Here is a 20,200-nt window from a genome sequence, read left to right as displayed (position 1 = left end):
TGGTTCTATACCTTTGACACAGATAAACCATGTAAATGATCCCATTTTCTGGTACAATATTTTGGCTTTGTGTCATCCACTATTATTCAACATGGAATTCTCCCTACACTGGGAAAGCCAGCTTGGAACACTGGTGTGAACTAATTGGGAAACATTTCATTGAACTGCCTCACCAATACTGCCAGGAAATGTCTGATGGATCAAATGCCCTCTGATCGCACGCTCTCTCGTTTTTATAGGTGTCCCTATGAGGGTGATAACTACCAGACTCTTCTACACCCAGTGGGTGTGTTTTCTGGCCTGAAGTTCCCAACACATCACAAACGGTTTGAAGTGAAGACCTTTGTTTTCTTGGATGGAGAGTTGAACCAACCTCTCTCTGGACAGGTAACCACACTGAAGAATAATCTGAGCCAAGACTTGCTTTTACTGGTTTAGTTTATTAACAGCCTAGTTCATCTTGTAAGGGTCCTTGGTACTGTATATTCCTTTTTTACTGTTACATTTTTGATCCATGGATGTTTAATGGACCTAATTCAAACAAAAGTTTCCAGAAGGCTGTGCTGTTGATTGGTAACTTAATTGGCTGGTTTCAATGCTCTGCCCAGTAAGAGATGCTGATTGGATCCCACTGGCATGTTCTCAGTCACCAGGTTCCAGTTTGGTTTTGCAGCTCTGATGGATTCTCTCCCTCCAGCTAAACTCTCTTCAGAAGAGGGTGGACTTTCTCTCCAGTAACTTTGTGCTGTTCTCTAGAGGCTGCAGAGGCCCTGTGAGCCTCTGGCTGAATGCCTGGTCCTTGCAGAAAGCTAACTGCCAGTGAAGACTGAATTTTCTAACCTGCTGGGACCCTGAATGATCTTTCTTCAAAGAAAACCATTAGCAGCTGGAAATTAAGTCGTGTGCTGAGGTCTGTCACCCGGATAATAAAAAGGAGTAGTACATTAGCTTATCAAGTTGTGATTACTAATTCCATCATTATCCTTAAGAACTGTTGGTTAATTCACTTCTGGGACACGAGTGGGGCCCAGGTGTTGTAACAATCTAGCTAAATAAAGCTCACCCTAAAATAACCTTTATCCTTTCAGGTTTACCTGCACTGCAGTGCTGAAATCTGTTCGCCCTCTGATCAGGATGACTGTACACCCAAATGTGGCCAAAGTGAGTTCTTGTTTAATATCTACTAAGTCAGAATTAAGCTTCATCAAAGCACATTAATTTTCGGTGCAGTAACCAACACCCTTTCAACTTATCTGCACCCTAAATATATGCTTGGTTGTGTCAGTAAGCATTCGGCCAAGTCTATGTTACTAGTTCTCCATCTTGGGAGATTCGCCTGGGTCAGAAATGTAACTTTCTTCCCAATAGAGAGACGTAGGAGCATCAATGACTACAAGGGAACATTAGTGAGTGCTCCTGGTCCCGTTTTCCTGGAAGATGAGAGTCACAAGTCAAAGAATCTGCATGAAGCAAATGGTAAGTAGAGCCTTTTCAATATGTCACCTGTCAACTCTTCACAAATATCATGTCCTCCAATATCTTGTCTTATCTCCCACTAGGTGCTGCTGAATCTCCTTCCTGGGTTCTGCAAGGAGTATCCATTGGCTTAATGATGCTCTCTCTGTCCCTGCTGGTGGTGGCTGCAGTGTTCATGAAGAGACCAAGAGCTGTTGCTTCTCAATGTAATGAAATTGAACTGTAGACTCTGAATAAAAATCCAACTAACCAGAGACACATTTGCCTTGCATTTTACTGAATCATTTGTCAGCTGCAGTCGGACAATTCAGCTGACTTTTAAAATTGTACATGATGTGGAGATACTGGGGTGGGCACAGTAAGGAGTCTTAAATATTTTTATTTGCAATTTTAATAACTATAACATTGACATGGTAAAATAACCCCCCCACCCCCAAGTCCCTCCGTAGTACCAAGTCTGTCTTCCAACACCAAGTTTTGTTTCACTAGCTTTTGGAATGCTGCTCCTTCACCCAGTGATTTGAAACAACCTGTTGGACTTTACAGGCAAATTTAAAACACCAGATTAAACAACCCCAAGGAATAATGACTGATACATAGAATAAACTTTGTTTTAAACATACATTGGCTCTGTTGCATCACACCTGTAAAGTGGGCCTTTGTGCTCCCCCTAACCAAAATCTATTTGGTTGTGGGTCAGGTGAACTCCTGTTCTCTCAATCCTGGCCCATAATAAATTGGGGGCTCTTGGGATAAAAGTCAATCTTTTGTGATTGGGTTGGCTTGGTGAACTAAAGACTGAGGGGTGAGCATTGTTTGCTTTTCAGGTGTGGTATACCAGTTAGTAGGGAGTGTGTTGTGGGCAAATGGCTCTTTCAGAGGCTCTGAGGTTTTTGGGGGGTGGAGAAGGTCTCACGCAGTACCTTAAGACTTTTTTTTTTTAAAAAAAAGGCTTTTGGATTGGGCAAAAACATTGCAGTTAGTGTTACCTGACAGTGCACAAAAAGAAGATACTTACGGTGCTGGCTGAGCATTTTAAAATTGCCTGAGAGTCTGACTGGCAAAATTCAGTTACAAATCAAGCAACTTGAACATGAAAAAGAATTTTAAAGCCGCTTGAATATGAAAAGAGATACAGATCGGGGAAAAAGAAAAGGAGAAGAAAGAAACAAAATAGCTCCAGCAGAACAAAAAGAAAGAAAGTGAGATCAGGGGAAAAGAGTTTAAACTTCAGAAAATGGCCATGAAACATAAAAATACAGAACAGGCCCTTTGGCCCACAATGTTGTGGCGAACCAAGATTTTGTACAGCTACATCTCACAGCTCTTAAATTCAATTCCTCTGTTAATGAACGCTAGCACACCATAGGCCTTCTTCACAGCTCTATCCACTTGAGTGGCAACTTTTAAAGATGTATGAACATCGACCCAAGATCTCTCTGCTCCTCCACATTGCCAAGAACCCTACTGTTAACCCTGTATTCCGTATTCATATTTGTCCTTCCAAAATGGACAACCTCGTACTTTTCAGGGTTAAACTCCATCTGCCACTTCTCAGCCCAGGTCTGCCATCCCATTTATGTCTCTTTGCAGCCGACAACAGCCCTCTTCACTATCCATAATTCAACCAATCTCCGTATCATCTGCAAATTTGCAGGCACTTGACTAAATATGATATTAACAGCTCCATTCAAATAGGAACTGTGGAAAGTTACGGAAACGTGAAATGCAATCAAACACTAACATTGCCCACAATCATTCCTCTGCTTCTTAAAACAAGTTACAAAGGTTTTTTTTCTTGTCGGGTATGTAATAAATAGAGCATCTAATATTAATACACCCTCACTCTTGGCTGTGCTCTATTCTAAACTCTTGTATTTTAAACAGATTTTGGCCTTTATACAGGAAAATCTCAGAGGATTTATGTGCACAATAGGCCCTTTTTACATTCTTCAAACATTTCAGAACCTTTGTTCCCATCAAACTTTAGCACGTTATAAAGCTCCATTGTGAAGGGTTTATTTACAATGACGAATAGCGCGCTCTTTTAAGGTGACCTTTGAACTCAGTTAACAGTGGCAGATGCAGTCTTGATTGGTTAAGTGCCCCCAAACCCAGTTTAGCCTCTTCACCCAGGCTGTACACACTCCAGAGCCATCAAACTCAACCTTTATTCTGTTCACAGAATCGGCAAAGCATCACAGCAGCCCATTGACCAATAAAACGGAAGAAGCACGGAGAAGATGAAAGCTGGTAAGAGTAACTATTAACTAGCTGTGCTCTACTTCCCCTTGCTGGTGTGTACATGTTTAATGTGAGTCACTCAGCAACATTGCCTGATTCGTGCAAGAGTCTGACAATCTTTTACACTTCATTGTCTCAGGGATATTGGGTGTAAAATGGTCGCAATGGAGACCCAAATTCAGAATCAACATCCTGCATTGCAAAAGCATCTGAAAAGTGTCCTCCCAGAAATTGAGTTGAAACATTTCCCAGCTGTTCCTGGCAGTCCCTAAAATACATAGCGGCACCCTTACAAGAATGACACTCTCTTTTGGCGCTCCAAGTAAGACAAGAATTAATATCAACCACAAACGCTGAAGGTTTTGAGAGGACAGGTAACTGACTGAGACAGCAGTACCACACATACACACACATGTATATTCACACACACATACATGTATATTTACACACATATAGAATCATAGAATCAGAATCATAGAATCCCTACAGTGCCGAAGAAGGCCATTCAGCCCATCGTGTCTGCCCAACCCTCTGAAAGAGCACCCTAACCTAGGGCCCCCCCCCCCCCCCCCCCGCCCTATTCCTGCAACCCCACTTACCTTTGGACACTAAGGGGCAACTTAGCATAGCCAATCCACCTAACCTGCACATCTTTGGACTGTGGAAGGAAACTGGAGCACCCGGAGGAAACCCACACAGATACGGGGAGAAGGTACAAACTACACACACACACACATTTTGACATGAAAGGTTTTGCCCTCTGATCATTAGGCACTCCCTTCTGTAGATGGATATAAAAATAATATAAAATAGTCTTTATTATTGTCACAAGTAGACTACATTAACACTGCAATGACGTTACTGTGAAAAGCCACTAGTCGCCAAACTGGCGCCTGTTCGGTGTTTCAGCACTTGTAGGAGGAAACCAGATCACCTGGAGGAAACCCACGCAGACACAGGGAGAACATGCAGACTCCACACAGACAGTGACCCAAGCAGGAATTGAACCTGGGATCCTGGCGCTGTGAGGCAGCAGTGCTAACCACTGTGCTACTGTGCCACCTTACACAGATACATATACTCAAAGAACAAAGAAAAGTACAGCACAGGAGCAGGCCCTTCGGCCCTCCAAGCCCGTGCCGGCCATGCTGCCCGACTAAACTACAATCTTTTACACTTCCTGGGTCCGTATCCCTCTATTCCCATCCTATTCATGTATTTGTCAAGATGTCCCTTAAATGTCACTATCGTCCCTGCTTCCACCACCTCCTCCGGCAGCGAGTTCCAGGCACCCACTGCCCTCTGTGTTTTAAAAAAAAAAAAAAAAAAACTTGCCTCGTACATCTACTCTAAACCTTGCCCCTCTCACCTTAAACCTATGCCCCCTAGTAATTGACCTCTCTACCCTGGGGAAAAGCCTCTGACTATCCACTCTGTCTATGCCCTTCATAATTTTGTAGACCTCGATCAGGTCGCCCCTCAACCTCCGTCGTTCCAGTGAGAACAAACCAAGTTTATTCAACCGCTCCTCATAGCTAATGCCCTCCATGCCAGGCAACATCCTCGTAAATCTCTTCTGCACATTCTCTAAAGCCTCCACATCCTTCTGGTAGTGTGGCGACCAGGATTGAACACTATACTCCAAGTGTGGCCTAACTAAGGTTCTACACAGCTGAAAATGAAATAAAATGAAAATCGATTATTGCCACAAGTAGGCTTCAAATGAAGTTACTGTGAAAAGCCCCTAGTCGCCACATTCCGGCGCCTGTTCTGGGAGACTGGTACGGGAATTGAACCGTGCTGCTGGCCTGCCTTGGTCTGCTTTCAAAGCCAGCTCTTTAGCCCTGTGCTAAACCAGCTGCAACATGACTTGCCAATTCTTGTACTCAATGCCCCGGCCAATGAAGGTAAGCATGCCGTATGCCTTCTTGACTACCTTCTCCACCTATGTTGCCCCTTTCAGTGATGTGTGGACCTGTACACCTAGATCTCTCTGACTTTCAATACTCTTGAGGGTTCTACCATTCACTGTATATTCCCTACCTGCATTAGACCTTCCAAAATGCATTACCTCACATTTGTCCGGATTAAACTCCATCTGCCATCTCTCCGCCCAAGTCTCCAAACAATCTAAATCCTGCTGTATCCTCTGGCAGTCGTCATCGCTATCCTCAATTCCACCAACCTTTGTGTCGTCTGCAAACTTACTAACCAGACCAGTTACATTTCCCTCCAAATCATTTATACATACTACGAACAGCAAAGGTCCCAGCACTGATCCCTGCGGAACATCACTAGTCACAGACCTCCAATTAGAAAAGCACCCTTCCATTGCTACTCTCTGCCTTCTATGACCTAGCCAGTTCTGTATCCACATTGCCAGCTCACCCCTGATCCCATGTGACTTCACCTTTTGTACCACTCTACCATGAAGGATCTTGTCAAAGGCCCTACTGAAGTCCAGATAGACAACATCCACTGCCCTACCTGCATCAATCATCTTAGTGACCTCTTTGAAAAACTCTATCAAGTTAGTGAGACACTACCTCCCCTTCAGAAAACCATGCTGCCTCTCACTAATACGTCCATTTGCTTCCAAATGGGGGTAGATCCTGTCTCGAAGAATTCTCTCCAGTAATTTCCCTGCTATTGACATAAGGCCCACCAGCCTGTAGTTCCCTGGATTATCCTTGCTTCCCTTCTTAAACAAAGGAACAACATTGGCTATTCTCCAGTCCTCCGGGACATCACCTGAAGACAGTGAGGATTCAAAGATTTCTGTCAAGGCCTCAGCAATTTCCTCTCTAGCCTCTTTCAGTATTCTGGGGTAGATCCCATCAGACCCTGGGGACTTATCTACCTTAATATTTTTCAAGACGCCCAACACCTCATCTTTTTGGATGTCAATGTGACCCAGGCTATCTACACACCCTTCTCCAGACTCAACATCCACCAATTCCTTCTCTTTGATGAATACTGATGCAAAGTATTCATTTAGTACCTCGCCCATTTCCTCTGGCTCCACACATAGATTCCCTTGCCTATCCTTCAGTGGGCCAACCCTTTCCCTGGCTACCCTCTTGCTTTTTATCTACGTGTAAAAAGCCTTGGAATTTTCCTTGACCCCTACTAGCCCTCCTGATTCTTTGCTGAAGTTCCTTCCTACTTTCCTTATATTCCACACAGGCTTCGTCTGTTCCCAGCCTTCTAGCCCTGACAAATGCCTCCTTTTTCTTTTTGACGAGGCCTACAATATCTCTTGTTATCCAAGGTTCCTGAAATTTGCCATATTTATCCTTCTTCCTCACAGGAACATGCCGGTCCTGAATTCCTTTCAACTGACATTTGAAAGCCTCCCAGATGTCCGATGTTGATTTACCCTCAAACATCCGCCCCCAATCTAGGTTCTTCAGTTCCCACCTAATATTGCTTTAATTAACCTTCCCCCAATTTAGCACATTCACCCTAGGACCACTCTTATCCTTGTCCATCAGCACTTTAAAACTTACTGAATTGTGGTCACTGTTCCCGAAATGCTCCCCTCCTGAAACTTCTACCACCTGGCCGGGCTCATTCCCCAATTCCAGGTCCAGTACAGCCCCTGTCTACATATTGTTTTAAGAAGCCCTCCTGGATGCTCCCATCACAACAACCCTGTTGTTTTTACTCTTTTCCAAAATCTGTCTACCTATCTGCTCCTCTATCTCCCACTGGCTGTTGGGAGGCCTGTAGTAAACCCCGAACATTGTGACTGCACCCTTCTTATTCCTGATCTCTACCCATAGAGCCTCACTGCCCTCTGAGGTGTCGTAGTGCACTTCTGACCTATTGCTCCGGTGCCCACCCCCTGCCATACTAGTTTGAACCCTCCCGTGTGACACTAGCAAACCTCGCGGCCAGGATATTTATGCCTCTCCAGTTTAGATGCAACCCGTCCTTCTTAACAGGTCACACTTCACATATACACACATAAATGCACACACACATATATTCACATATACACACACGCACATGCATGTATATTCACACACATCTCCACACATATATTGACATACCTTCACATGTTTGTGGACATGATTATGCGCATATGCAGGTACACATTCTCCCAAGCGCAGTCTTGCATGCAGCACCCCCACAATATACATTCCCATTCACATCCCCATCCATATACCCGGACACAAACACTCGCCCAAACACACACAACACACATACACCACCCCACTCACTTACATATGCTCCCATTTATATATACATCTACAGAAGGTAGCACCTTTCATGTCAGTCTGTGTGTGTGTGAGTGTGTGTGTATGTGTAAACAAGGCATTCATCCATCAAACCCATCATGTAATAGAGTGAGAAACTTCAAACTCAAGGATGTTTTCATGTGGTGATACTGCACAATGTGGTTCATCGCATGAGCTGAATAAAGTACAGGAGATTAATAAGGGACAACTGGACGAGGAACTTCCATTCCAACCTTACTCCCTGCTACATCGAATAAGGATTATATATAAGAAAGGTTTGCATTTATATAGCACCTTTCAAAATCTGAGGATATCCCAAAGTGCTTTACAACCAATGGAATATTATTGATTGTGATGCTGTTGTTGGAATTGTGCAGCGATTTGTACAGACTTATCCCACAAACAGCAATATGATCATGATCATCTGTTTTGTAGTATTGGCTTGAGGGATAAATATTGGACAGGGCACGGGGAGAATGCCCCCCATCTCTTCTTCAAATATCATCACAGGATCCTTCATCTGCACTTGGGAGGGCAGACGGGGCCTCAGTTCAACAACACATCGGAAAGATAGTGCTTTTGACAGTGTAACACTCCCTCGGAGTGGCACTAGGAGTGCAAACCTCGATTATGTGCCCAACTCTCTGCGGTGGAACTTTGAAACCACCGACATCCTGACTCAGATGCAAGATAGAAAGATCCACAAGGTTGACACTTAAAAAGAGAAATTTCTGATCCATGTCACTTGTTACCTTGTCTCTTGGGCTGAACATGGAGCTGTGATCATTCTTAGTCCCATCGATCCAAGGTGCATACAGTAACACACATTTATATAGTGCCCTTCACATAGTAAAATAAGCATCACACGGGCACAATATCAAACAAAGTTTGATTCCGAAGCTCATAAGGAGGTATTAAGAAACAAGAGCAGAAGGAGATCATTCGGCCCTTGAACTGCTGCGCGAAGCGATATGATCAAAGCTGATCTTCTGCCTCAACTTTAATCCAGGACAGGTGAGCAGAAGTTTAGTGAGATGTACCGGGAGACAGCGGGTTGTTTTTAAGGAGCATCTTCAAAGAATGGAAAATGAGGCAGAGAGGTATAGTTGAAGGAATTTCGGATCTTAGAGCTGAGGGAGGTGTAAACATAGCCAGCAATGATGGAGTTATTAAAATGGGAGTGAACAAGAGGTCAATTGGAGGGAGAGCAGATATCTCGGAAGATTGCTGAGCTAGAGGAAATTACAGAGGTAAGGAAGGTTGAGCCATGCATACTTTAAGTCAGACACTGAACATTCAGTGCCCTCTTGCCGAAAGACCCAGACAACACATACAGCTTTGACAAGGGGTCATCTGGACTCAAAACATTAGCTCTTATCTCTCCCGAAAGATGCTGCCGAGATTTTCCAGCATTTTCTCTTTGGTTTCAGACAACATGGGGCAGCATGGTAGAATAGTGGTTAGCATTGTTGCTTCACAGCGCCAGGTTCCCAGGTTTGATTCCCGGCTTGGGTCACTGTCTGTGCAGAGTCTGCACATTCTCCCCGTGTCTGCGTGGGTTTCCTCCGGGTGCTCCGGTTTCCTCCCACAAGTCCCAAAGGACATGCTGTTAAGTAATTTGGACATTCTGAATTCTCCCTCTATGTACCCGAACAGACGGCGGAATGTGGCGACTCGGAGCTTTTCACAGCAACTTCATTGCATTGTTAATGTAAGCCCACTTGTGACAATAAAGATTTTGATTATGTTTGCTGTGGTACTGAGGTGGATTTTGCTTTAATTTTTACGCTGATGTAGTGTGGAAAATCTATCAGAAGAACAGTACTTGGCCCCTCCAGGCTGTTTTGCTGCTATTTAATGAGATTATGGTTGATTTGTGAGCGAACTCCATTTATCCAACAGCAAGTTCTACCACAATCACTGTGCCTCCACGAGGTGGCCACTGATACACGGAATACGCAGTAGTCCACACAGGCACAGAAAACCAATGACGCTGCCCCCCCCCCCCCCCCCCCCAGCTTTGATTTATTCCACCACAGTCAAAACCCAGACATCTGGATTCTTTCCTGTGACACCTTTAAAGTTGCCTTTAATTGTTTGCAGACAATTGAAAGAAGCTGGAGTTCGTGCTAATCTTGTACATTGTTCCCAATATTGATGTTTATCCAGCTAGCTGCTGGATGTCCCCTAACTCAGACACACCAACTGAAGGATCAATTTGATAATGGTTCACTTACGCACACCACTCCCCCACTGCCCCGGCTCCAGCTCAAAAGGATCTGGCAAGCAATTGAACACAGATTATTTTGAAAAGGTGAATGGTCCTGCTGGGGAAAAGGTGTTCAATGGTGTCAACTGCACATGGACAGATGTGCGTTGTGTGTAAACGGCACAAAGGTGCAGTTTCATGTTCATTTTGGAAGGGAGAGCAACAGAGAACAGTATTATATAAATGGAGAACACTGATAGAAAGGTGTAATACAAAGGGACTTGGGGGGACTTGCGCACAAAACACAGAAAGCCAGCAAGCAGGCACAGCAGGTGATCAGGAAGGCTAATGGAATGTTGGCACTAATTTCAAGGGGGTTGGAGTTGGGAAGTCTTGCTACAACTGTACAAGGTCCTGGTGAGACCACATCTGGAGTACTGTGAGCAGTTTTGGTCCCCTTATTTAAGGAAAGATATTGGGCGCGATCTTCACAAAAGGGAACAAAGTCCCTGAACGAGTGCATTTAGTCGCGTGTTTCCCAGCACTTGAGGTGCTAGGAAACACATGGCTACTCAACGCGACTTGTGTTGCATAAGGGGCCTGAATGGGGAACGCATGACCAAGGCCGCACATAGCCCATTTTTTACAATGGGGAGCTCTGCTCGCCGGAACTCCCAATTGTAGCAAGAGAATGGGGCGCCATTTTTAAATGGCGTCCTGATCTCCGAGGTCCCCATAAGAATGTCCCCCTCTGCCCAGCCTGAACACAATATGGGAGGCCCTCCCCTGCACCCCACCCAACACCCACACCGGGCAATCCCGGCCTGATCGCGCACGCGCAAAAAATGTCAGCTTGACACCTTGCCAATGTGACAGTGCCCCAGACAGCTGGCAGTGCCACCTGTGCATCTTGGAAGTGCCAGGGTGTCACTACCAAGGTACCAGGTTGGCACTGCTAGGGTACCCAGGTGGCACCAGCAGTGCCAGGACACCACCCTGCCCAAAGGGCATGCAGCTGGGGCCCTCTGATCCCTGCCTCCGCAAGTAACCATTAAAGACCTATCATCGTTTATTGGTTAAATGTTTGTTTGCAGTTTTAAAAGCTGCCTCATTAACACTGATTTTCAACCAATTATTTGACAACTTTAAAAAAATGTTATTGTGTTAATCTGACAATTGTGTTCACGAAGGAGTCACAATGATGTCGCAGGGCAAAACAGCACAATTGAGCACGTACGAGTTTGTCAGCATCGGTCATCACCAGGCTTTAAGAAACATCAAAGGCCTGAACATAGAAAGCATCACTCTCTTTCTCACACACATCGGCAAGCAGTATGAACTGCTTTGGTGCACTGTCACGTGTCAAGATCTGCTGCTATTTTGTTCAACTAGACCTCAGAAAGAGTGATGGATTGGCAAGATGTGTTGCTGAAACAAGGCTGGTCAAGGCGCTGCGAGAGCTAACTTCTCTCCTTTGACTACTGCCAAGATGTTATTAATATCTACTGCAGCCACTGAAGAAAGCAGGGGCTGAGGATTAATGTCACATTGAAAGGCTGGCACTTTCTACGATGAATCACTGTCTCATTGAAGAGCCATCTTAGTCTGCACATGTAACTTTGAGAGGGGGGGGCTGAAACCCACAAGCCTCTGACTCAGAGGTGAGAGTGCGACCCACTGAGCCAAGCTGCCTCTGCGTTTCTGCAGAATCTTAGTGTCATCTGGTGTGAATCAGCAATTAGCTCAGTGCCAGAAAACATGTGAAAAGCAGAGCGTCCATGAAACATGGAACTGGATCACTGTGTATGATAGGCACATCACTTTTGCCAAGAAATTAATGTGCTGAGTCATTCAAATGGTGAGTTTTATGAGCACCATGCTTTGATCAGTAATGCAAGGCTTTGAAATTTGAGAACAAAGTACCACCCACATAATCGACTTATTATTGTTAGTAACATATCGTCTAGTGACAGCATGCAGCTCACCTTCCAGAACGAGGGTCAGGGGATAAATAATGGGGCATCAGAACGTGCCATAACATACTGATAGCACTAGGGTTACATTCAAATACAATGTGGTGGGAATGACTGGGGTGATTTTTAATATCCCTGCCTGGGCGATTACCTGGCCTAGCGACTGACTTGACAGGTTTTTAATGACTGTCCTACAGATGTCACGGTCTAGATATAACCCGGAGTTAATCAATTCAATTCCACAATTTGCCCCAGTAGCACCTTAACTCACAATTTATGCCTGAATAGTTGGCTCAGCATATGGTCTAGGAAGTCCTAAACGTATTGCTTCAGTTCTTGTTCCATCACCATTTTACATATTCCTGCATTATCAGAGTTTATCCATCTTCAAATAGAAGTCTGTATTCAGAACCACACTGGGATTTTTTATCTATTACTGAATTCATAATGTTATTCACTCCTGGAATATGGGTGTCATTAGCAAGGGCAGCATTTTTTATCCGTCCTGCGTTCTCTTTGCGAAGAAGGTGGTGAGCTGCCTTCTTGAACCGTTGCAGTCAGCGTGGTGTTGGAACAGCTACGGTGCTGTTAGAGAGGGGGTTCCAGCATCTTGATCCAGTGACAGTGAAGGAATGGTGATATGTGTCCAAATCAGAGTGAGGAGTGACTTGGAGGGGAACTTAAAGTGGAGATGATGATGTTCCCTTGCACCTGCTGCCCTTTTTGTCTAGTTTTTTGAGGTCACAGGTTTGGGAGAGCTGGTGTTGTGACAACCTGGGCTTGTGTGTGGTCAATTCCAGCTCCGCTTGACCCGGACTCGCAACAATTAGATTCTATTTAAAATACCCGAGGTCGTTGGTTGAGCCCAAGCCCCTTCCCCCTTTCTTACTCGCCCCATTCTCTACACACATAAACACACACAGACAAATAACACAGAGGGGAAATGGAGGTGGAAAGGAAAATAAAAATATTAAGAAAAATAAAAGGATAAGGATCTTTGATGTACCAGGGTGACTTCCAGTCAATGTCTTTCCAAAGTTCAAGGTTTCATTTGGTACTTCTTCCTTCTAGACTTGAGATGGTTTTCTCTGACAAGGTTGTTTACCTTCTCTGCAGACTCAGCATCATTTCAAGTTCACAGCAAAGGATATGCCTGGCACTCACTGCTTTCAGAGCAATAGAACCGTTCTTTCAATTCAGCCAGCAGGAGGGCGGGAGTTCCTTTCATGTCCAAGGTCTAAACACTTCTGCTAAGTTCTCTCAGAAACGCGGGAACCAATCACTGACTGTTGTCAGGCAGAACACTGTCCCTGGCCAACCCACCAGTTGCCAGTTAACCAATTGAACCGAGTCCCTCCGAAGCTGGTTCCTAAGATCCACTTGGCACTGAAGCATCTGGCTTCTCCCTTCCAAAATACAAAACCTGGGAACACAGTGTCCTGGCAAGCAGGCTGTTTCAACTTCTGCTTAGAGGCACATTCCGATTATGGGTGCATGGACCAACAACAATAAAAAGAAGAAATGGGAACAAATAAATAACCGGAAGAACTATGTAATCTATGTAAACTCTTACACTGTTAAAGAAGCTTTGATTAGTTGCAATAGTGCATATTGTGGATGACGCATGCTGGAGCTATGGTGGTTCAGAATCACTGTCATCATGAACTCTCCCTCCATATGCAAACTGTTACAAAACCCTGGGCAACTGCATAGTCAATTCCAGTCCCACTTTACCCGGAGTCGCAACACAAGTGCATTAACCAATAATTCTTAGAAAAATACCTAAAGTCTCTGGCCGTTGCTGCCCAATAACTACAGTCACCAGGATTGTAAATTTGAACACAATTAGTTTTTTTTATTAATAACAAAAACTATAAAGAAACATGCAGCAAATACAAATGGTTAACTATCAGCTAATTCTTTATTCTCCACTTTAACTTGTCCCCACCCTCTACGTACACACAGGACAGATAAACACAAAGGGGAGAAGAAGGGTGAAAATCATGGGGAAAAGAGACTTTGTTTCAGTTGGTGGTCTTTCGCACCTTTCTCTTCTTAAAACATTGCTTTCAGTTTGAGGTTTTTACTGTAGATTCATTCAGGTCTCTGCAGCTTCATAAATACAGCACTCACAGCCTTTCTAGAGAGATAAAGAGAGAGATGGAGAGAGAGATAGAAGGGTATCTAAGGCTCAACTGCTCCCTGAGTTGTTTAAGAATCATCCCACCGGGGTAGGATCCAATCACCACCTATTACAGGGCAGACTACGGCCTTTTGACCAAATCATTGGCCACCAGCTAATCAATCAAACCGAGTCCCACCCCATCTCTCTCTCTCTCTCTCTGGTGCCGAAATGTCTGAGGTTCGAACTAGCAGAGTGTTCTCTCCTGTAACTTCTGAATTCCTCAATCTCTTTTCTGCTTGACTTAAAGACACATGTCCATTTATCACCCATGGATCAAAAATGCTAATGGCAAAATAAAAGAAAGGGGAAATAAGGCAAGAACCAGGAAGGAACCTTACAAAAGCAAGATCTTTCTGTTTGTGCAGTATTGCCCCCACCTCTGACAATAGATTACAACAGCTGTGCAGACACTGAACAAAAGAAAGTAATTTCACAAACTGACTTTTTAATCATTGGTTAATGAAGCTTAGAGTAATTCACCACAAGCAACTCATTGGCATGATTCACTGCACTCGAAGGGCTGTTAACTGCTGTCCTCACATCTCACACCCATGATATACTCCAGATTTCCTCTTCCACAAGGTAATCCACTTGAATCTGAAACAATCCAAACACCAGAACAGTATGAAAGAACAGAATCAGAAAGAGCTTGCATTTATGTAGCGCCTTTCACCACCTCAGGACACCTCCAAGTGTTTTCCATTCAATAAGGTATGTGTGAAAAGTAGTCACTATTCTAATTTAGAAAACACAGTGTCCAATTTGTGCACAGCAAGCTCCCACATGTAGAAGTGAGATAACAACAAGAGAATCTGCAGCAGGTATATTGGTTGAAGGATAAATACTGACCAGGCCCCCAGGAGAACACGCCTGTGCTGCTTGGAATCAGGCCAAGGGTGACCTGATACTGCCAGTTTTGGTGTAAATGCAGCCTGGAGTTAAATAATATCCATTGAAGGGGAGGACAGGACCTCAGTTTAACGGCTCATCCAAAACATAGATCGGAGCTGGACCTGTTCTTGGCTGGACCAAGAGATTATATTGAATAAAAGGCAAGTTGTTTCACATTTAACATGCAAACATTCTTGAGTTTATTCATGTGCAAGAAATAATCAGAGACTGGATTCTTCAGTTCCCCAGCCTTGTGTTTCTCGGCGACGCGCCAATCGCTAGCAGCGTGATTCTGCCTTCCCGCTCTTGTCAATGGGATTTCCCATTGAAGCCACCCCGCACCGCCGGGAAAGCCGGGAAACATGGTGCGCTCCCAGCGGGAAAAGTGAATCGCAACGATCGGAGAATTCCGGCCCAGAACAACAGTGGTACTTTTCATTCATTTCTAAATGAATATTTTTATTATGGTCTGTGCGATCTCCTGGACTAATTTCAATCACTGAAGGGTTGGAGTAGAATTTTTAAGATTTTTATTTTGCTTACTGGTGTTGGGATTTTAACAAAAGTTTCTCCTCTTCTCCAGGAGGCCACATTGATTTAGGAGGAGTGGAGGCAAAGGTGTGGAAGTCATTTTTTTTTCTGGTTTAATGGGTGGCACGGTAGCACAGTGGTTAGCACTGTTGCTTCACAGCTCCAAGGTCCCAGGTATGATTCCCGCCTTGGGTCACTGTCCGTGCGGAATCTGCAAGTTCTCCCCGTGTCTGTGTGGGTTTCCTCTGGGTGCTCCGGTTTCCTCCCACAGTCCAAAGATGTGTAGGTTAGGTAGATTGGCCATGCTAAATTGCCCTTAGTATCCAAAAAGGGGTGGGGTTATGGGGATAGGGTGGAAGTGTCGGCTTTGGTGGGGTTCTCTTTCCAGGGACCAGTGCAGACTCGATGGGCTGAATGGCCTCCTTCAGCCCTGTAGATTCTATGATTTTATGATTAGTAGCAATACCTCTTTTGGAGGGTCAGTGCATACTCGATGGGCCGAATAGCCTCCTTCTGCACTATAGGGATTCCTTGATACTTCAGCCATCAGGAGAGGTTGACAAGCCTTGTGGACCCATTCCCTCCCCAACATTTTGGCTTGTTCACACGTAGCACTTGGTGATGGCCATGCTCTCCTGTCTATTCTGATGCTTGTTCTCGTGTTTGTCCCGGTTGTGACAGCCAGCAACCTGCCTGACAGCCCACTACTGACGAATGTGATATAAAATAACTGTTTTAGAGATATTAGTTACTGTAATGTAGAGATAGGCCAGTCTCATTCTGGTGAGTTCACAGACAAAGGATTTCAGAACGCATGGCAAAGCAAGGGGGAGGAGTGTCCAGCAAAGGAGGAGAAAAGGATGCTGGGTCATAGGGGGCCAGAGGAAGGGATTGGAAGTGAGCCAATTAGGATGTATGGCCAGGTCAGGAGGGGTACAGGATGACCTATGGGAATCGTGTATGTGAAACTTGATGCCATTTGAATGTATTTGCAGAAATCCCTTTGTCTCCTTCTTCATTCATTTTCCAAGGGTCTAGGAGACTAGTTCTGTGTCCTGTGCCTCTGTGAAATGAATCAGACTTGCAAGTCAAATAAAATAACTAATGCTGTACCTGCAAATCCATCTCGACTTTTATTGAGGCCAGACTGATGGGTAAAGAAATGTATATTTGTCATTTGGTGCTGGAAACCCGGGATTTCTCAAGATGGTCATTGGCCAGCTGTGAACTCAGAATTAGACTGATTATGGACGGAGGGAGAGTGGAAAAAGGGGCCCACAATGTAAAGCTGGAAAATGACCACACATTGCTTTTTCCCCTCTTCTTATTGTCTGATTAGTCTGGTCACTCGCGGTTGGTACGGAAAGATCGTCTCGACGAAATCAAAGGTCAGTCTGGGGATTAGAAAATTAAACTGATGGGATATCATAATTGATAGTTCAGTTTTGGGTTAATTGTGTTGTTGATGAATTGATGGGACATCGGGAGATGGTTCAGTTCTACGAGTGTTTTGAATAACTGATGTGACCTCAGGATGAGGGTTCAGTTCAATGAGTGATTTTAAATCTAAAGATGGTTTAATTCCATATGTGAGTGTTTTGAATAACTGATGTGACCTCAGGATGAGGGTTCAGTTCAATGAGTGTTTTAAATCTATAGTTGATTAAGCTAAAATTGTATCCTTGGACTGAAGTGGCGAGAAACGATAAATTTTTAAACAAACTGGGTGCTGCATGTTAGTTAAAGCAGAAGTCTCTCAAAGGGTTAACAGCAGCTTGAGTTAACAGGCAGCCTGTGGTGTAATCGGATACCTTTCTTTCGAGTCAGTGAACTCCAGCAAAGTTACGTTTTCAATTAATTAAAGGAAACCAGTGGGTTTCTCCACCTCTTTGATAAAAGTTTATTATTTTCGAAAGCAATTGATTGAAATTGCCAGAATCTTAAGTTTTACTTACTTGAAATAATGTCAATCTCATTTTATTTGTGAATTAATAGAAACTTAAAGAAACTCACTGACACCATTTTAAAAAGTGTAAATCTGGAAATGACAGATGACTTTGCTCCAGTATAAATCACCTGTAGCACCGTCAATATGATGCGAGGCAGGTTGAGGTAATGTCAATTGAAGGCTTTATTAAGCAGAACTTTATCCCCAGCAGCGTGGTTACAGAATGCAACTGCTGAGGGAAATGGAGGGAAAAACTGGGTTCTTATACTGGCATTTCTGGGTGGAGTCCAGTAGGTGGCAGATCCTATCAGGACCTGGCATCCCTCCACCAATAGCCTGTCGACACGTGGTGTACCGTATTACCCCTAATACATACCACCACATCACCGCAGCTAACTGTTCCCTCATTGATAGCAGCCAACATTTTGTGAATGTATGAAAAACTTGTTGAAAGAAAATTGTTAAGATAAAGAATTAATTAAGTTGTAAAAGTTATACAGGTTTGTGTTAAGCAAATCGTAAATTTAGTACTGAGTTGAGATCAGAGCTAAGCTTGCAGGTTGCAGTAATTCAATTTGAATTTTCAAACATTTTAAGTTTTAAAAGAGCACTGTTAGAACCTTTTCAATAATTTTGCCCAGGAGCAAAAATTGCCATTGGTCATAAATAAGCAAATAAAAAATAAAAATATATAATAATAAAAAAGAAAGAGCCAAAGTATGAAAGCTAAAGAGTTAATCAGATTATGGAGACAATATTGTCAACATGAGAAGGATAAGATCATGTTATCAAGTTGGCAAGAAAATGCCCTTAAAATGGGAATTCCAATTAGTGAAGGGGGTAACAAAAAAAACATTACAGGTCTTGAAAAAGGGGTGTGCATTCAAAAAAAACGCGCAAGTAAAGACAGGGAAGGCTCGGGTCAAACAAAAGATGGGCTACGTAGTTCAATGGCTGGCCTTGAATTGGCAGAATATGACGAATTGGACAATTTGACCACGTCGGCTAGGATTCCGACTGCACCTGTAGCACAGTCTGCACGAATTCCAGAACCACCAGAGTATAATAATTCATATCCAGTCACTGCTCCCCAGATTCAAATCATGCCAGCCCGTCCAGCCCCTTTGGTACCATCTTCACTGTCTGAGAAAGAAGGGGGGCTCTGTTCCACAAGCCCAATTAGCTCTAGGACCCGATCTCGGACAGCGAGAGAAGGGCCTGATCCTATCCAGAAACAATCAAGCATACCACCTAAATTCCTTCAGACCGATAAGGGGGAACAGAAAACTCCGAGAACAAAGGGAGAAGAAAGGGATGGTTCTGAGGAGAAGGAGCCCTCTAGTGACAGGGAGGGACGTCAAAGTCTTGGAAGAGCCAGAGGAAATAGCTAGAGTGCCCCCTGGTGAGACTCGGAGACAGTTGCCGATTAGGAAAGTACCAAACCCTGATGCTGTGACGGCCGGGGCCCAGCCCACGATAGACGTTTATTTCCCATGGAGACCCAGTGAGATGATGGCTATTATGGCTACAATCCCAGACAGAAAAAAAATCTCCTGCTGCTTTCGTGGATTACTTGAGAACTACCATCTCAATTTATCAAGCTGATTCTAGGGACCTCTGGGCACTAGTCCAGCAGGTTTTAACCCCAGCAGAGTACCGCAATCATCTTAATCACTTGAATTATGCTAGCCACGCCACACTTCAGCAAGCCCATGCGTTGGACGATGATAGACGGACACAAATCCTGAATGCGTTGAATAGCACATTTCAAAAGCCCATAAATATTTCTGCTATCTTAGACCTCAAACCTAAAAAGATTGAAGAGCCAGAGGAATTTCTGGAACGTTTTAATGAAATCTACCGTGGGCAGTCAGGCGACTTGCCATATCAAAATGGTCAGAATTCCCCTCAATATTGTGCTATGTTAATGCGTTGCCTACCACCTTCCGTGGCTACTGCCGTGAAATGTAATAACATGAATTGGACAGAGAACGACCCTTCCCAGATGACCAGGGCAGTCAGATTTTAGTGAAAGGAGGGTGTAGGCCAGGAAGGAGGCTCAGTTACAAAGATTAAGACTGAGTATGTAATGAAAAAGGATGATCTGAGACCCCAACCAGCGGCAGAAACGGTGGCTTACCAGCTGGCACTCCAATATTGTGACTTTGGGTGGGTGGATCAGCAAGGGGGAGGATATCAAACACACCCAAAGGGACCCTCAGCTCCTCTTTATGGCCCACCGTAAATACCAACAGCTTTACAACCGCCGCCCCCTCTGAGGGGCCATTGGTCTACTGGGAGAAAAGGACGGGGCAGATATAGAGGGAGCAATGCATGTTTTAATTGCGGCCGTGCAGATCACTGGCAACAGGAATGCCCCTTTAAAAGACAGGCAGCAGAAGGAGACTACCCGACCCAAAGGAGGGGGTACCCACCAAGGGGAGGACAGACGAGATGCACTGACTTCTCCCAGGCAAACCCTTTCCCAACACAGGATTG

At 44.3% G+C, this 20,200-nt stretch overlaps 1 protein-coding gene across 1 annotated transcript in view; it reads left to right on the top strand.

Annotated features, from left to right (window-relative positions):
* Positions 1 to 20,200, top strand: part of LOC140394820 (zona pellucida sperm-binding protein 4-like) — a 60,106-nt gene that overhangs the window by 2,979 nt on the left and 36,927 nt on the right. The window lies entirely within an intron of this gene.

The sequence above is a fragment of the Scyliorhinus torazame genome, chromosome 18 (genome assembly GCF_047496885.1).
Source record: "Scyliorhinus torazame isolate Kashiwa2021f chromosome 18, sScyTor2.1, whole genome shotgun sequence".
Lineage (NCBI taxonomy): Eukaryota > Metazoa > Chordata > Chondrichthyes > Carcharhiniformes > Scyliorhinidae > Scyliorhinus > Scyliorhinus torazame.
Note: the sequence above shows the minus strand (reverse complement) of the source record. Positions and strands in the feature narration are given on the sequence as shown.